Here is a 20,060-nt window from a genome sequence, read left to right on the forward strand (position 1 = left end):
GTTTTACTTGGTGTGCATTGCTCTCCACTTCCTTTTCTACCCACGTAGTTTTTTAAAAGGAGATAAAGCAACTGTATAAGAATGCTTAAAGACATCAAAGACCTAAAGCTTCACTGGTTGCGTGTGGCATAGGAGGAAGAGGAGGAAAACGTGAGGTAATGAGGATCTACTGTATTTACCTTATGTGCAGGGCATGTGGACAACAATAGAAACCATGTAGGGTGCACGTTTTGTCAAAAAAGAACATGGCAGCCTAATGGGAGGCCTTTGTTCTTCAAAAGGGTCTCCTTTCCCCCTTTTGTGCTTCACTTAATTCACGGCATCTGAGCTGCTCTTGAACTTGACAGACTGAGAGAAAGAAAGGGAGAAGAGAGGGGGAGTCAGACACACAAAGAGAGGGGGAAAGGGAGGACTTCAAAGAGAATTCATTTGAAAAAATTAGTTCTACTGCCTGTTTTGATGAAGTTTTGGAACTTTATAGGAGTTAGAGAGTATCATTCAGTGTTGAAATAAATTTAATTTTCCCAGAGATTGTAATGAGTGGTAAAGTAGATAAAGAACAAAATGAATTATGTCCAAAGAAGTCGTCACAAATTTCTTCTGCTACACTGTATTTCTTGAAACAATAGTTTAAAAAACATCTGATTTTCAACGATTACATGAAACACAGCATTCCTCAAGCAGGACCGGTAATTAAATGATTTTGAAGTTTAGGGGAATTATACTTGAGTGATAACAGTGCAAAAGAACACAAAACCACCAGCGCCACCTGCAGGATAAATACAGATGAGAATTCTACAACATATTTCAAAGCCTAAGATTTTTTAAAACAAAACATTCCGCAACTAACCTTTGACACTTTCACTTTAAAGTCAAGAATTTAAAAAATTTTAAAAAGCAGTGAATAACTTCAGATGAAGAGCAAAACCTTAGGAACCTTTGGCCAATTTTAGGTATTTATGAATATAAATACAGAACTGCTAAAAGTTATGTATTAAAACAAAAGGCTGCTTCAAAACAATAAAAGACCTGGCTATAAAGTAGGATGACTGTCCCATGGCTTTAAAATATTTATTATTTTTTTTCCTGACTGAAAAACATACATTCATTATAAAACAATCAAACATGTCTGAAATTTAGGAAGCTATCCCTACTCCCCCTTAGATTTCATTTTTTTTCTTCCAGCTCTTACATGTATAATTTTCCACAGTATGGCCATATGTGCTTGCTTGGGTTTTCTTTTTTTGTACAACTTCCTCACTCATTTAATATACTTTATACTTCCTTTTATGTCAGTCCACATATCAAATTTTTTTTGGTGGTGTATGATAATCCACCATACAGATGTACTAAAGTGCTGTTGATAGGTATTTGGATTGTTTCTGTTTTTTCCACTTTACAAACAAAGCTTTAAGAAACAGCTTGTATGTGTACAGACTATGAAATAGACAATTTATATGTGTCTTTGCTTACTGGTATAAATGTGTCTGCAAATTAATGGCCAGAGGCAGAATTTCAAACATTTAAAATTTTAATATTACCAAATTGCTCTCCAAAAGTTGTTCCAAGTTATCTTCCCAAAATTATGTGAGACTGCCTGAGCCCGATCCTAGACAACAACCATCTTTTTAATATTTGACACTCTGATAAACACTGCTTTTGCTTTAATTCATTTTAGAACTTTCACACATAAATAGGCTCCTTCAAATTGAGAAAACAGTATATTTATTCCCAATATTTACTGATGAAAATATATGCAGAAGAAGCATTACTTTTAAACTATCTTCAGAGCCAATTATTACTTTATAAGACATATCTCAATTTCATCTTACAACAGAATTACTACCCAATCTCATTACTCATCACAATGCATTCAGAAAACACTGGATACTTCCTAATCCACTCTCAGAAGAAAATGTGGTACCAATAAGATTTAAAGAATTTGCTGCAGGTCTCAAAGGCAACTGTAAAAAAGGTAGGGTCACATAAACAAACGAATGACCTTTTCAAGGGAACTACTTTGAAAATAGAGCTTTCAACTGGATTTATGTACATGAACGTGTGTATGTGTCGCTTATAGTGTATCTGTTTAAAAGTAAGCACAACCATTCTAGTCACACCTTGTATAGACAAGAAGTTGTACAAGTCTGTGGATGTTACAGAATAGAATAACTGTAGGTTTAGCACTAAAATAAGGTGAAATCTGAATTTTAATCCCTGAGGCAGGGTTTCTCAACCTCAGCACAACTGACATTCTGAACCACATTCTGCTAGGTGAGGAGGGCTGACCTGTGCATTGTAGAGTGTTTAGCAGCAAAACCTGGCCTCTAATAACTAGTGCCATTAGTACCATCCTACAAGCTGTGACAACCAAAAAGGTCTCCAGACACTGCCAAACGTTCCCTGGGGAGCACAGTCATCTCCAGTCGAGAGCCACCACCCCAGGCTAACTAAAAGAACTATGACATATGTCACTTCTGCATGCACTGTCCCACCAGTTTGATCTTAAAGTATAAAAATATTTAAAATACTGATTACTAAATACTATTATTAAATACTAATATTTTAAATACTTAAAATACTTATCAAATTCTTATTACTCTTCATGACACTCTGCAACTATCAGTGAATATGGCAGCACCAGGGGACAGAGACTTTAAAAAAAAAAAAAAAAAAAAACACTCATCTAACTACTAACACATTACTAGCTAACAATGATATTTCACGGTGACTTAACGGAAAGAACACTAAATTTGTAAGGTAACGACTTATTTTAATCATGTGTACTACTCTGTTGATTCTATCTCCAAAATACATCTTGAATACATCATTCTTTGCATCTTCCACAACCTTCATCTTAGCCAACATCATCTCTCATCCAAAGAGCCTTTAACTGCTCTCTCAGCTTCTATTCTAGACTCCTCCAATACATTCTCCATCCATTCATTCATCCTTCAACTAATATTTACTGAACATCTGCTATCTGCCAGGCAGTCTATGCACTGAGTATTGAGTACCATGCACAAAACTCTCTTACAAAATCCTTTACCTAGAGAAACTTAAACTCTAGTATAAAACACATCAAAAGATGGTCAAGTGCTTTGGAGGAAAAGAAAGCAGTGAAAGATAAGCAGGGTGGGGTCTAGTATTAAATATAGTGGCCAGGGATGGATTCGTCAGTTGTATAAAGACCTGAAGGTTAGGAAGTGAACCACATGAATATATCTGGAAAAGTAGCCCAAGCAAAGAGAACAACAAGTATAAAGGTCCTGAGGTAGGAGCATGCCTCTGTGTTTTACTCTGTATGAAACAGGAAACCACTAGAAAATCTGGAGCAGAGGAGAGCCATGCTGTAACATTTTAAAGGAAAAAACTGGCAACTATGTCAAGAATAGGCTGTAGGACTGCAAGGGTGGAAGCAGAGACCAGCTAATTCATATGAGATTTAGACCAGAGCAGGTAAGTGGAGAAAAGAAGAGGTTGGATTTAGGATATATTATTAATTACAGTTATTTGTAAAAACGTAAGTTGGATTGTGTCATTCCTCAATTCAAACGCCCTTCAATTACCACTTTCTTCCCATTGTACTGTAAATAAAATGAAAAATCCTAAAAATGGCCGAAAGGGCACTATATAATCTGGTCTCTGCCTGACTCTCCAGCCTCATTTTACTACTCAGTAACCAAAATGTCCTGGGCACACTGATCTTTCAGGTCCTCTACGACCCCAAACTCTTCTCCACTCGGGAGGGCAGGGGGACAGGGGCCCAGTGGCCGGCTTAGTGCACACTGTTCTCTCTGCTTGGAATGAATGCCCTTCTCACCCTTTGCCTTGACTCTACGCTCTCACTCTCACATTTCAGTTCTCAGCTTAAAATTCACTTCCTCAAAGAGACCTTCCCTGACATGCCGCACTGAATTAGCTTCACCGCCTTCCCTCATTATATTCTCTCAAAGTACCCCAAAGTACTTTTCCTTGATAGGACCACCCCAATTAGTAATTATAACATTGGTTTAATTACACCTAATGGTTAATGTTTGTCTCTTGAGACTGCAGGCTATAAAGAGCAGGGACCCATTTCTGTTCCACTTACCATCATATCCTCAGGATAGGGCACAATACCTGGTACCTGGCAAGTACAAAGAATACTTTTTGAACAAATGATAGAGCTTTCATCCCAGCTCTGCTAGGTATGATCTAGTCACTTAAGTTCTCGGGATCTCAACGTCCTTTCCCCCTTTTTAATCTTATGACTCTAAGAAGATCATAGAAACTAGAGTAAATGAGACAAAGAAATAGGAAATCACACGGAGTCTTAAGAACAGTTTTTCTGAAGCAGTCGGGGAGTGGTGGGAGTGGGACAGATAAATAAGGGAGGGCCTTGATTATTGGGTTATGAATTTCAGACTTTCTTCAGCAGGCAAGTGGAGAGTGCTACAATCAGAACCATGTATTTGGAAGTTTAATCTATCTGTGGTATATAACTACCTGAAGAAGAGTCTAAATGCAAAAATTTAATTAGACTCCAACAGGTGAATAGGGCCTCAACTAGTTTTAAAAGGTAGTTGAATATGAGAACACAAATACATGTATTAATGAAGATTCTTAGCATTATTATTTAATAACTAAATTAAGCTTATGCTTGTTTTAGTTATGTTTATACAGAAAGCAAAAAAAAAAAAAAAGTGATCCAACAATGGAAAATACTTTCATTTTCCCATTCATTCATTACTCACAATGCAACCAGATTAATCTTCCAAAAGCATGGCCCAGATCATATTACTCAAAAAACTTCAGTGGCTCCCCACTGTCTATTGAATTAAGTCCAAACACCTTAGCCTGATATTTAAGACCCTACACAAACTGGCCCCAACTTACTTTTACTCCTCTGTATTCTAGGCAAATTGAACTACTTTTGCTCCAAACACTGTTAGCTTTTTCTGCCTCCACCAGATTTTGGTTCACATTGTTCCGTCTTTCTGAAATACGATCCCACCCTCCACTCCTAATCCGCCTGTCACACCCTACCTTCCTTATTCAGGATCCAGCTCACATGTAACTGCCACTCAGTCTCTTTCTCCAGCCCACCTCAAGTACAAAATGATTTCCTCCACTTCTACAGCCACCCGTACCCCCAGTGCTTTGTAACTCACTGCGTTCTATCTTCAGTGACTTTTCCCTTATATGTTTGATTCCCCCAATTAAATTATAAACAACTTCCAGCCCCCTCCCTCTGTGGAGCTAAGATAGGTATATTTGCACATAAAAACAGACAACTATATTTATAATTTGTAAACTGTTCTAAGAGCCTATTCCTTTTGAGGGCAGGAACTGTTTCTGATTCATCTTTTGTTTCCTGTAATTCTTTGAGCAAAGTATGTGCTTAAACAATTTTGCTGAATAAAATACTCATAAATTTTAGGTTGAATAAAAAATTTGTCCTTATTGCTCAGGTCTTATTCATTGAGGCCACATTACAAGACAGAAGCATTTATTAAGCAACTGTACTGTAGTTAGCTACTGTGCTAAGAGACCATGGGAATGATTAAAAATAAGTATAAAATGCTATGCCTATCCTAAGAAGCTTATAGTATTGTTAGGAACATAAGACATATTTCCAAAGAAATTAGAAAAATAATAAAAGTGCTATAAGACACCATCAAATTCTAAACTATGAATTTCAAAAAAGCTGGTATGGATAATAAGTACCATGGGAAGTCTAGAATGGAGAGATCAAAGTTGGCTAGCCTTGATGAAAAATGCTTCTGAGAGGCTTGTCTAGAGGGCATTAAAAGACAAGATTATCCAAAACAATGTGTTCCCCCAGGTTGCTCCAAGAACCATATCCATCCCTATATCTTGGCTTTAAAAAAAAAACCATATCTCTGACATATAAATGTGAGCATGAGCTCAATGGCTCCATTCTCTGCACAAGTGCCCATATGAAACATCCAGAAATTCAAGAACAAAACCATCGCTTTCCAAAACACAAACTCATTTTCTACATTTTCCTCACATGCAATGTTGGGGGTAAGTTGGGTGGAATCTCAAAGATGACCGTTTTAAAAAGCCAAATTAAATTCTAAAAACAAACTGCAATAAATCTTTACGGCCCCTTCCTAACTTATTCTATCAATTGGATACATTTTAGAATAGCAGACTGGAAGTTGCTCTTGCTCCTGTTCAAATGTTTCAAGTTAGAAAAGTCGCCAGGACATGGAAGCAACCTAAATGCCCATCAACAGATGAATGGATAAAGAAGATGTGGTACATATATACAATGGAATATTACTCAGCCATAAAATGGAACGAAATTGGGTCATTTGTAGAGACGTGGATGGACCTAGAGTCTGTCATACAGAGTGAAGTAAGTCAGAAAAACACATATCATATATTAATGCATGTATGTGGAATCTAGAAAAATGGTACAGATGAACCTATTTGCAGGGCAGGAACAGAAGAGATGTAGACACAGGGAACGGACGCATGGACACGGAGGGCAGGGGGAGATGAATTGGGAGATTGGGATTGACATATGTGCACTGCCATGTGTAAAACAGATAGCTAGTGGGAACCTATTGTATAATGCAGGGAGCTCAGCTCAGTGCTCTGTGGTGACCTAGATGGATGGGATGGGGGGGCGAGGGTGGGAGGGAGGTCCAAGAGGGAGGGGATATATGTATACATATAGCTGATTCACTTTGTTGTACAGCAGAAACTAACACAACATTGTAAAGCAACTATACCCCAATTAAAAAAAAAAGAAAGTCACTTATAAACTCATTTAAATGAGAAACAGTATATCATAGTGGTTTAAAATAAAGTTTAGACCCTGAAGCCAGCTGGCCTGGGTTCATAACCCAATGTGAGTAGTCTTCCTCTGTGCCTCAGTTTATTCATCTTTAAAATGAGAACAGGGGCTTCCCTGGTGGCGCAGTGGTTGAGAATCTGCCTGCCAATGCAGGGAACACGGGTTCGAGACCTGGTCTGGGAGGATCCCACATGCCGCGGAGCGGCTGGGCCCGTGAGCCACAACTGCTGAGCATGTGCGTCTGGAGCCTGTGCTGCGCAACGGGAGAGGCCGCGACAGTGAGAGGCCCGCGCACCGCGATGAGGAGTGGCCCCTGCTCTCCGCAACTGTAGAAAGCCCTTGCACAGAAATGAAGACCCAACACAGTCAAAATAAATAAATAAATAAATAAATTTAAAATGAGAACAAAAATAGCTAACTCATAGTATTGTCATGAGGACCAAATAAATTAATGCATTGCTAAATATTCTAATCTAGTATACAGTAAGCAACCAAAATACTGCTACCTATTATTATTATCCAAAGGAACTAAGGGCACTGCTTAGGTAATAATACAGTAGTAAACAAAACGTGCCAGCTTCAAAAGTGAAAACTGGACATTTCTATATATGAAATTAACATTAAAGGAAATGCAGAACCTATATACACATGGAAACTCAATGTACAATGGAGCTGGCATGGCAAGAAAGCAGAAGAAAGGGAAAAATTCAACAAATTGTGCTGGGAGAGGGAGAAATCCACACACCAAAAAAAAAAAAAAAAAAAGTCCTAACAGCATATACAAAAATTGATTCCAGGTAGTTTAATGGACAAATATGAAAAGATAAACTTTAAAACTTTGAGAAAATATAAGAGAATGTGAACATGGAAAAGAGAAAGATTTCTTTAGTAAGACATAAAAAGTACAAACCATAAAAGAAAAGCCTGATAAATCCAACAGCATTGAAATTAAAAACGTTTGTCCATCAAGAGTCCATGTAAAAAATGCAAAGACGAAGCACAGATTGAGAAAGGATATTAGAACACACATAACTAACAAAGGATTAGAATCCAAAAGATTCCAATAAATCAGTAAAAGACAAAACAATCCAATTTTTTAAATAGGCAAGATATATTAACTGGTAATTCACAGAAGAAACACAACGGCCAATAAGCATGTGAAAAGGTGCTTGTCTCATTAACAATAAAGAAAATACAAATTAAAACCCTTATGAGATACCATTTCACACCTACTGGGAGTGGCAAAAATCAAAATATCCTGGCAAAGATGCAGAACAGTGAGAACTACAGTACCAGGAAGAATGTAAATGGATAGAATGGGAAACAGTAGAAATGTCCATCAATAGAAGAATGAATAAATCAACTGTGGCATAGTCATTCAATAAAATACTATACAGTAGTGAAAATGAATTGTGGTAGATTATCTGCTACACTGTCCACAATCACTCCTTGCCCTGTATCCGTGATACTTTACAATGTGACTTTGCTGCTCCTCTCATCAAGAGCTGCAACCCTCAAATCTGGGATGGCCTTGACAATAGAATGCAGTGAAAATTAATGTTGTGCCAGTTCTTAGTCTAAGTGTTGAGGCCTCGCACGCTTCCTCTTGCTCTCTTATAACCCTGCTCTACAGCCTGGTGAACAAGACTGGGCTAGCCTCCTGCAGGATGAAATATGTGAAGCAGAAACAAGCTTCTCCCCTCAATCATCTGAACTTACCCAAACTTCAGCCAACCCAGCAGCAGGTCACAGATACATGAGCAAGTCTAGCCAAGATCAGCGGAATCATCTAGCTGACCCACAGTCTCATGAGCAATAATAAAAGATGGTTATTTTAAGTCAGTAAGTTTTGGGGTTTGCTACAAAGCAATAGATAACTGATACATGTATGGATTGAAGCTGTACCTATTAATATGAATAAATTTGACAAATAATTTTGAGTGTAAAAAGTAAGCTGCACAAAAATATATAAATGTTATCATACTGTATATATAACGTTTAAAAAGCACTGTTTACATAATTCAAAGAGTCATGTACCACAATGCTCATTGCAGCTCTACTTACAATAGCCAGGACACAGAAGCAACCTAAGTGTCCACTGACAGATGAATGGATAAAGATGTGGCACATATATACAATGGAATATTACTCAGCCATAAAAAGAAACAAAATTGAGTTATTTGTAGTGAGGTGGATGGACTTAGAGTCTGTCATACAGAGTGAAGTAAGTCAGAATGAGAAAGACAAATACCATATGCTAACACATATATATGGAATCTAAAAAAAAAAAAAAGGTTATGAAGAACCTAGGGGCAGGACAGGAATAAAGACACAGACGTAGAGAATGGACTTGAGGACACAGGGAGAGGGAAGGGTAAGCTGGGACAAAGTGAGAGGGTGGCATGGACATGTATACACTACCAAATGTGAAATAGATAGCTAGTGGGAAGCAGCCACATAGCACAGCTCTGACACTCACAGCTTAGCTATGAAACACTGGACAAGTTAAGAACCTAAGTCTCAAGATTCCTCTTTTGTAAAACAGGGGTTAAAAACACCATCTGCCTCCTAAGACTCCTGAGTATTAATAACAGTTAATCACAGTGCCTGGCACGTCATCAGTGCTCAATAAATGTTGGCCATTATTATTACACGAGTTGCCAAAGTCTTGTCTAAATAGATCCCTTAATGTTTCCTACAAAGCCAATCATTTACAGTCTATGTTTTCCATTTTCTCTGCCTCTTCTGCCTCAAATAGTGTTTTAATAAACCTTCTATTTCACTTCTCAGCAAATTTCTTTAGATTTGAAGCTACTATATATCTTCAGCCCTGTATATTTCCATCATTTTCAACTGAAAATCAATACTGGGGCTCAAAAGAAAGATATTTTTCTAGAGGAAAGAATTACAGTAACTGACATTAGGCCAAAACGCCATCTACTTCTCATCATTTGGACATAGGTATGTAATGTTACTATAGTGTTCTTCCTCGTTTTTATTTTCCAAAGAGTAAAATAGAGCCAAGGCCTCAAAAGAAGTTGTTTTAAAGCTATCTTCCTCATGCTCATATGAGCATTTGCTGGTTTTCTGTTTAAATCAAAGAAAAAGTAGTGCCAATATCAGATTTCAAAGTAAGAGACCATTTGACGCTCAAAATGAGACATGATTCCTCAGCACCACCTATTCTTGTACAAAACAATAAATGGTTCCCTGCAGGACACAGTCTACAGCTCACCTACCCAACTTAATAACAATCTTATCACCAAAAGTACCTTGAGCAAAAGACAGCATGGAGAAGTAGTTCTGTTATAAATTTAGGAACAAAATTAAAGGTCCTAGGGAGACATTTTCCACAAGCACTTCCAGACAGTGAAAAGAACTGCCACATTCAAACAGGATTTTACTGCTTTATAAGCATCTCTCTCCCTGAAGCAACTCAAAATTATGACTGACTCAAAATAAAGATTTGTGTAGCTATAACCAGTGTACCCAGACCCTAATATATCAGTAGATATTCACTGAGGCTCTTCAGAGCAGGAAAGTCATTGTACTGCTCTATCCCAAAGAGTTCTTCATATACAACAACCAAAAGGTAGATAGATAGATATAGAAAGATAGAAAAAAATCATCTTTCTTTTTATCCACAGGCAGCTCAACCAAAGACCATCATTTCTTACCTTTTCTGTTTGCATAAGTGAGATAATATGGTATTAACAGCACTGAGCTGGAAGTCCACGACCTGAATTTTAATCTCAGCTATCACTTATCATATGCTTGACCTTCAACAAGTCACTTAACTTCTGTTGTTTTCAACTTACTTAGGAACTCAAGGTTATTTGGTGTGAATATCCTCACCAATTCTTCATCTAAAAATTCATGTTACCTCCACCATCTATTCTCCTGCCTCAGCAAAAAAAAAAAAAAAAAAAATCATTAATATTTCTCTGTCAGTTAGGACCCTATCAATTCCAAGGGACAGAAACCTAACACAAATTGAGATAAGTTAAAAGAAGTGGGGGGGTGTTTAATCGACTCGAGTAACTGCAATAGCCAGAAGCAGAACACATTACAGACACTGAACCAAAATCTTCAAGACCTGATTTCTCTCTCTCTCTCTCTCTGTCTCTGTTATTATTCTGACTTCATTCTTGGGCTTCGCATAGTAGCCAGAGAAGTGCAGCCACTCTTGCCTTTCATCGGCCTAGGTTAAAGTGGCAGGAGGCTTCCTCCCATAGCTCACGCAAAGGCAAAAGCTGTGATTGGCTTCACCCAAGAAACTGCCCACCTTGAACCAAGCACTTGACTGGGGGAATGCCAGAGCAGTCAGTACCACCCATTAGGCATGGACTGTAAGTGGGTAAGGAGTAAGTCCCTCCAAGCAAAAACACAGATGTTCTTTACTCCTCACCCAAGCCAAATGCCCCCATTGAGGCCCATTCCCATTTCCCTCCCCCATCAGCTATGTCCTCCACCCCCATTATCTTCTTCCAAAAGCAAATCATCTCCTTGAAACCTTCACCTTGATGTTTGGTACATCATTCAAACTCTTAATACAAGTGAGGTATCACTTTCTCTTCTTTATCTCCTAAACCCAATCAGTCACCAATTCTCAGATTCCACCTCCTTAGTTTCTTTTTTCTAGTCCTCTTCCTCCCCAGCTGTGTGCAACTGGTCTCCCTGCCTCCAGTCTCATACCACTCCAATCCATATTCCATACTATCACCTGTGATCTTTCTAAAGTTCAAGTCTAATCGTATTTTCCTTTCTTCATACTTTTTAATGTCCCCTTGTTTCCTGCAGCATGAAGACCATCTTATTTCTGACCATCTTCACCACATAATCATGCCAACTACTTGCAATTTCCAAAATTTAGTAAGCTGTTTTTCATCTGTTCTATTGTTCACATTGCTCTCTAGACTGGAATTTTCCTGTGCTATTTTATGGATTCAAGGGGTTTCCGCTACTCTAAAACACCTGGGTAAACAAGATACAGCTAAGATGTTTCTACTTGTATGAAACCTTTCCTAAGGTACCCACTAGGACTTCTTTGTTTGTGCCCTCAATATACCCAATATAGTTCTCTCTCACAGCACCTATAACACTTCATTGCACTTACCTATTTACAGACTTGTCTCGTTCCTATAGTTTTTAAAAGCAAACATGGCTTAGGATCATTTGAAAAGCTCTGTAAACCTACAGATGCCTGAACCTACCAAAACAAAATTAGGGCCCAGCCATGTATACTGTGAAAAAGCTTCAAGGTGATTAATGTTACCTGCCCCTATCTCTCTAGTTAAAAAACCACTGACAGATGACAATCTGCTTAAGGAAAACAATTCTTATTAATATATCCAGTTCTTCAAATTGTTCTTGGCAGTAGGGAAACAATAAATGTTATGGAATGAAAGTAAGTCTTACACTTTGCTGTGCATCAGTCACCAAAAATCACCCAATGGAAGAAAACGAATCATAATATATCATTTTGGGGCATTCCAATTAAATAATTTTTTTATACATTGGGTGGGGGGATGGGGAAAGGGACAGAGGAAGAAATTACCCAAATCACCATCTTCTCTGATAATCAAGAATGGAACATTATCCCATACATTCAATTGCTGAAGCCAAGGATAAATGTTTCTGATTTTAACTTCAAGGTACTCTATGGTTATGAGTCAGACTCTAAACAGTACTTGCTGCTTTTTAACAATGAATAAAACTAATACTGCCTTCTGCATAGCTCTCTATGCAGCAAGAATCAAGATGTATGTGGGACATAGCTCTGGTAAGAATTAAAGTTAGGCAGTACAAAGAAACAGAATTACCCCTACAGGGGCTTCCCTGGTGGTGCAGTGGTTGAGAGTCCGCCTGCCAATGCAGGGGACACGGGTTCGAGCCCTGGTCTGGGAGGATCCCACATGCCGCGGAGCAACTGGGCCCGTGAGCCACAACTACTGAGCCTGAGTGTCTGGAGCCTGTGCTCCGCAATAAGAGAGGCCGCGATAGTGAGAGGCCCGCACCCCCGCTCGCCGCAACTAGAGAAAGCCCTCGCACAGAAATGAAGACCCAACACAACCAAAAAAAATAAATAAAATAAATAAATAAATTAATTAAAAAAAAAATTACCCCTACATTAAATCCCATTTAATAAATATTTTCTGCCTCCCTTCAAGGCCACATGCTAGTTTATTTGTACTAGTAAGGTGAGCAAGATGCACAGTGGCTGCCCTCACCTAAAGCACATTATCAATGTTGCTCAAATTCACATTAAATAAAATTGAGACTGCCAAATGTTTTATTTGTATACCATCATAACCTTTAAGTCAGATTAATACTCTTATAAAACTTTTAAAAAAGAACACTAAGGCGTCTTCCTGGTTTGTAGCAGCATCATCAAAAAGATTTCCTCTTCAAAACCTGAATAATGTGTGAACAGGCTTTAAAACAACCTGAAAGTCCCACTGAAGCAATTTAATTCACCATATTACACAGGAGCCTGAACTATTTTGCCACAGGGACCCGACCAAGCAAGAGAGTCTGTTCTACATTCTCGTCAAAATTCAAACTGATAAAACTTCCTAGATGCAGCTAGAGGCTGAGTGTTACTGAAGTTGCCTTCTTTTTTCTAGTTGTATTATAAAAGCAAGGAGCAAACAGAAAAAAAAATAATAATAATACAGAAAAGACATAAAAACTTTCCCTCAGCGAACATTTTCTATTCTTTTCCTCAGTGAGACAGGCAAACCTAGCACGAAGTTAAAAAGGAAAAAAAAAAATCTAAGAGGAAGAACTTTATTTCTTTAAAGTAAAAAAATCCTTAACTAAATACAGTTCCAAGTTTCACCCCTCCCCAAAAAAAACTAGAAAAAAAAAAGGATGAAACATGATAATGGAAAAAAAATGACATCTTGTTGTACAAGAGAGTAAGTTATTACAGAATTCACAGAGGCTAGAAGTTTTGCTTCTGACCTTCAAGTACAAACTCTTGGGCTGACGAGAGACAGAAAAATAATAATTCAAACTGTTTAAAGTACTGTAGGCTTTTCTTTGAAGTAAAACTCTTTTGGCCTCATTAACTGAACTTGTCTCTTGATAATCAAGTCTGTCCAAGTTTCAGAAGTATTTCGTGAGTAAATTCATCATAACGTGCACCTTGCGCCATCCCATTTTAAAATATGCATCGCAAAGAACACTGTACTGCAATTAAACAAGGCCATTTTTTAAAAACCAAAAGCCCAATTAGATTATGTAAATGTGAATTAAATGTATACATAAATCAGTCAATACCCAAAGATCCTGGTAAAATGCCAGCCAGCACAGTCTTTGGCATAAGAAATATTAGAAATGACATCCTAGACGGATACACACTTTTTCTCTAGTGCCATTATACATCCCATTAAAAGCTATAAACTAGTCATCCATGTTAACTTGACTTTGCTATGAGCAAAAAAACTATCAAATTAGTTACATTTTAAAAGAATTTTTTTAAAGCTTTTCTATTAGCCAGAAAAACCTTAATTCATTTTCCCTCTTGTGGCTCAGTTATGAACATCCTTTGGTTTGGAGTTTGCAAAAAAGTAAAAATCCACATCTAATAAAAGCTGTAACTTAATTACACAATTATACAGAATATAGATAATAATCTGGTTTGTGTTCTCAAACTATCAACAATGGATTTTGTTATGGTGCTGGTTCCCCTTCAGAGCAAGAAAAAATTAACAATGAAAACAGACTTGGGAATCTTAGGTCCCCCTAAACACTTCATATTAGCGATTCTTGCATGGGCTTCTTCAACATGTAAAACTATGCAGGAGTAAGTTTGGACAGCACTTTGGAAAAGCACAATTGAATCCCCCAAACAAGTCTCTCAAGGAGGAATTAGTGGGGACTGCTGTTTTGTAGGTATATTCTACAAAGAAATTGCAAACATCTGTGCTTCTCTTCATTTGCAAAGACACAGGACATGAAACCTGGACTGTTGGTTCTAAATATACTCTCTACAGAGGTCTGTTCAGATAATCCTAATAGCATGGCCTTCATTTGTAGAAGCATCACGTTATGAGATAAAAGATAAGAAAACATTCAAAAACACGGAGAAAACTGCCAACCTTTAGAAAAGAAATACATTTGATTCAAATAACCAATATATAAAGAAGAAATAGAAAAAAAATTAATATTATCTTATACCATATCTATTTTCTCATAATTCTTAATAAAATACAGATAATTTAATTAGTTTACATTATCCACTGTGAAGCCTACAATACTGATATACTTGCTGATGACAAAAATGATATAGTGTTTTCACCCACCTTGCAAAAAACCTACTGAAACATACGCTATGATCAGATCAACAAACCCTGGCCGTCAAATCAGGAGAATTTCCAAGAGGTATGACCTTTTAGTGGGAAAATGCCATTTTCCTAGTACCCAATATAGAGAAAACATGAAAGAAAATCAAAATGAAAACTCCCCACTAATATATTGAAAACTATGTCTCCAAACTCTTCTCTCCATACTTAGCAAAACAGTGATAAATACTGGCCCTAATTTATTTAGGTACAAATGAACTCATGATTAGTTTTAAAGCTAAAAACTTCATAGTCTGCTCATGAGATTTTCTTGTAATACCTCTAAAACATGCACACACACAGATCTCACTATTATTATCTGAAATGCTGTTACTTAAATCTTTACTGATTTATTGAGGAACACAATTCTGAAATTACTAAAATAATGTATTAATTTGCTTTTAGAACCCTAGCAAAATAAAGTTTGTATATGTGTATTCATTTTCAATCTAGCCTAAACTGAACATAATCAGGAAAATTTGAAGAAATAAAATAACTTACAATAAAGAAGACAAGGTGATATTATGATATATTTTTAAAATAATGCCCTAGTACACCAGAATATTGAAGTATGTATTATAATATATTCTAGGCCCTTAGATTTCCCCTGTTGATGAGATTACTGGAAACCATTTTTTAGAGTCAGTTTGATCCACTCTGTTGATACAAAGAAGGCTTCCAGAGTCCACTAAATGAATAGCTATGCCTAAATTCATAGAAAACCAACAGACTGTACCCTTGTTACTTACATGCATCAATGTTCAGCCCCAAAGTAGTATCCTCTTGGGGGAATGCTAACAAAAAACTAATTCTCTCAAATAATATTACATTACATTTTTTCCCTCATGTTCCTATGGTGACATCCTCAAGAATAAAAATACTATTAAGCATCCTTTTCCCTTCTTACCTAACATTTAAACAATAATTTAAATTCTGAGAAGCACCTACACACATTCTTACCATACACAATTAAAACAAACAGGAACAACAAAAAGAAGACAATATTTCCCAAGCCATGATTATTGCTTTCTTTCTATCCGACCCATGGTGGACAATTCCCAAAACTATCAGCACAATTCAAACACCCTTAACTAAAATTAAGTGTCTGTCCATTTGTTCTTCATCTGATATCCTTTTCTCTTTTTTATTTTCTCAAAAGAAAATGCCAGAACAGATCACCCAGAATGATAGATAAGGTCAAAATACTGCTAACATAAGTAGTTATGCTCGGAATTATACCAAAAACAGGACATATGCAAGAACCTGATCATACAGTGCTCCTTTTCATTGAAGCCTTTGCGTTATTCTACGCAAACAATAATAACATGTCAACTACAAAGGTAAACATACCCCGTTAATGAGTATTCAGCAGCAAGTGAGGGGCAAAGATGATAACAAAGAGCACCTTGCAAATTATGCCTTCATTCTTTCACAGCTCATCACAGTCCTCCACTGCACACACAGGTCCATCCTCACCCTGCGTGAATCAGCTTCCTCAACACTAATGACTGTTACTTCCATCACTCACACCAATGGTCAGATCTGGAACCCCACCATCACCCAGAACTGTTCCTCCTCTAATACTTCAAATTCTCTCAACACAACCCCACTCCTCCCGGATCGCTCATTCCCTTACTCTCATTAAAGACCTATTCTCCGACTCATCCAGACCTCCTGTCCTGTCCATCCATTTTCCCCTAGGCCATCAATTCGCTCCTGTCTTCACTTCTTTCTTAATTCCACTGAGACCACAGGGTCCATTAATGACTTTCTTGTCAATACGTTCCACTCCCTTGTTTCCTTGTCCTTCCGCTGTACATCCCAACAAAGCCCCCAGTCCTGGAGAAATACATCTGACTGGCTTCTCCACTCATATACCTTGGGCTGCTAAGCACTACTGGAAAAATAAAAACAATAGGAGGCACAGCCCTACAGGCTGATCCTCCACAACCCAGCAAGTTTCCTCATAAATATCTCTTTAGAACCCAGATTTCAATGGGTTGAGGAGGGAATTAAAGGTGTGTAGCAAAGGAAGGGAGTTCAGCATTTTACATTATGTTCAAAGCAGCTTGGGGATAAGAGGAAAGAAAAGGCTGGTATGTAGAGGGAGCAGAAACAAAGGAGAAGTCAGAGCATGCTGAGGTTTAAGAGGGCTGGTAAGGAGGGAAAGTTTGGAGGGGTTGAGAAGATGAAGGATGTTGAACATTCCTACAGAGTCAGAGAAATGGATAGGATCCATTGATTCAAATTTTATGAAAATAATATATTTGCTTCAGTAATACAAATAACAACTGAAAAGGGTTTATCTCCAAAGCAACCCAGAGTTTAACTTCTTGCATTAGTAAAATCCCAAACTCTGAAGTTAGATAGCCTGGATTTGAATCCCAGCTCTTCTACTTCCTAGTTATGTTATTTCCTAAGTAAGTTATTTCATCTTTCTGTGCCTCATCTGCAAAATGGGGATAATCATAATACCTACACAATAGGGTTGTTGTGAGAATTAAAGGAATACACAGAACATACAAAGTGCTTTGAATAGTGACTGGCATATAACAAGCACCATATTAGATGTTAGCTATTATTCTGGCTAAAAACTTAAAACGCTACTTAGATGCTCTTGTGTTCACTTAGTACTAGAAAGAATGTCCTGGACTCCCCCTGCCCACCCCCACCTTGCCCCCATATCCCCAACCTAATACCTACTATCTTTCAGCTCTGGTCTTCTTTGAAAAGTCTTCCCTGACTCTTCCTCTTTCCCTCTCCCTAAATAACTGGATTAAGTGAATCTCTTCTATTCTTCCATAGCATACCAGCTTTACAACCTTCACAGCATTTATCACAGAGTATTAGCTTTCAGTTGACTCATCTGTTCCCATCCCACCCCTCCCCCACAACCTGCCACTGATTTGTGAGTTCTTGCAGGATGGGGGCTATCCTTTCTGATTAAAGTCCAGGGGTTAAGAAGAAGTGATATATGTAAATCAATATAACATGGTGCCTGATGGGTATTAGACAATAAATGTTAAATAAATGAATAAATCAGTCACTTTAGCCTTAGATGATTGTTTTATACAAGTTCATCTACTAACTTAATGCTTATCATTTATAAACATGCTGCAGTTAAACACTTAAGTTAAAACACCTAACTACCCTGAGTTCTTAAAAAGCACTGCACACAAAGGAATTAACACACCAAAGAAATTACCACACACAAATTTCTTGCAATGTTTTCTAAATTCAGTATATATGCACATTACTCACACAACTCTTTCCAAAATAAACCTGATAATGGGTTAAAAGAAGTAAAACTGTTTGCTATATATTCTGTAAAGCAAAATATATAACTTCCAACTACACATGTCTTTTCACAAACCACAGGTCATTGGATTACCAGAAATTGATACTTCCCCCTCACTGGTGATTATTCTACATGTACTTTTAGTTTAAGCTAACTTTTTGAAGCACATTTTTTCAATTATATGTATGTAAAACATGTATCATTCCAAGCTATTTTCTTTCTCTTCTAAGTCATAAAGATATGTTTTACTTACATTATTGACCAACAACAGAATTCCTACCCAAATGTTAACAGTGTGGTACAGCATGTATAATGGATCATTATATTATGGACAGAAAAAAAGAACTTATAAATAATTCAATGTTCCAACTGCTAAGAAGATAGAAGCCTAATAAGTACTATATAGCTCAAAATGAAATTCAATTGGGGATGTAAAATTTTCAGAAATTTTGAAACAAAAAACAAAAAAGAAAGAGGAAGAGGAGATCTGGAAGAAAGAAAAGTTGGGGGAGAGAAAAGGAAATCTGGGTAAAGATTAAAATATATGCACTGTTTTTTTAAGGGTCCTTTACTAACCCAAACTCATTTTAAAATTTGGGGAAATAAAAATTGAATAATGTCTATAACCTGATTTACTTACAAAATTATATCTAGCATTACATTTAATGCTAAATTACATTTAGCATTAAACTGATGACTGATCATACAGTCATCAACTTCCTTATATTTTTATGGCAACTAAAGTTATAAACTAATCAATTTAAATCTACAACACCTCACTTTTATTAGCCTATGAGAAACAGACAAAACTCTGGCAGAAAAAATTATCAACATAAAAGCAAAGGAAAAATTAAAGACACGGTCTTCCTGTCTTCCAAATAGTGCTAGGAGATACAGAAATCACTAAATCACAATTTTTAAAAAGCCACTATACAAAAGCAAACACATTTTACTTGGAAATCTAAAATCTGGAATCTCCTTTCAACTATAAGACCTTGGGTCAAGTAACCTAACTCCTCTCTAAATGAAGGAGAGTCTTAGGATTTTAAATGCCTTCCAGATATCACAATCACATAAATTACCTTCTATGTATTCTTTCATTCTTCATCAAATACATTTTACATTTTCACTCCCCCCAACACCTCTTCTCCTTAGGGAGATAGCACAGGAAGTGGCTCTAAGTGCAGGTTACAGAAGTAACACTCTAGGGTTTGTACAAATCCCACTTAGTTAGGAGCTGGATGATCTCCAACAAGTTATTTCAGTTCCCCAAGCCTGTTTCCTCGTCTATAAAACAGGGGTAATACAAATATCTACCCTCATAAGGTTGCTGTGAAGATTAAAAAGAAAGTGCTTACAACAGTCCTGGCACACAGTAAGATAGCCAATTAAAGCTAGCTACATTGTTGTTTTATTTTGAAGGCTTTTAAAAATGGTTTTACTCCTGGACTTCCCTGGTGGTCCAGTGGTTAAGGCTCTGCGCTTCCACTGCAAGGGGGCGCAGGTTTGATCCCTGGTCAGGGAAGTTCTGCATGCCGCAGCCAAAAAGGCACTTTAAAAAAATGCTATTACTCCTTCCATTAAGTGGACAGATACCTAATAG

At 37.2% G+C, this 20,060-nt stretch overlaps 1 protein-coding gene across 6 annotated transcripts in view; it reads right to left on the minus strand.

Annotated features, from left to right (window-relative positions):
- POU2F1 (POU class 2 homeobox 1) overlaps window positions 1-20,060 on the minus strand; it is a 171,705-nt gene that overhangs the window by 125,242 nt on the left and 26,403 nt on the right. The window contains exon 1 of one of the 6 annotated variants that reach the window (XM_082437645.1): window positions 180-6,910. The exons of the other annotated variants lie outside the window; for them this stretch is intronic. The gene's annotated coding sequence lies outside the window, so the exon portion shown is untranslated. Of the gene's footprint in view, window positions 1-179; window positions 6,911-20,060 lie in introns of those variants that run through there. 6 annotated transcript variants of the gene reach the window in all.

This window comes from Balaenoptera physalus (assembly GCF_965194825.1).
Source record: "Balaenoptera physalus genome assembly, chromosome: 1".
Lineage (NCBI taxonomy): Eukaryota > Metazoa > Chordata > Mammalia > Artiodactyla > Balaenopteridae > Balaenoptera > Balaenoptera physalus.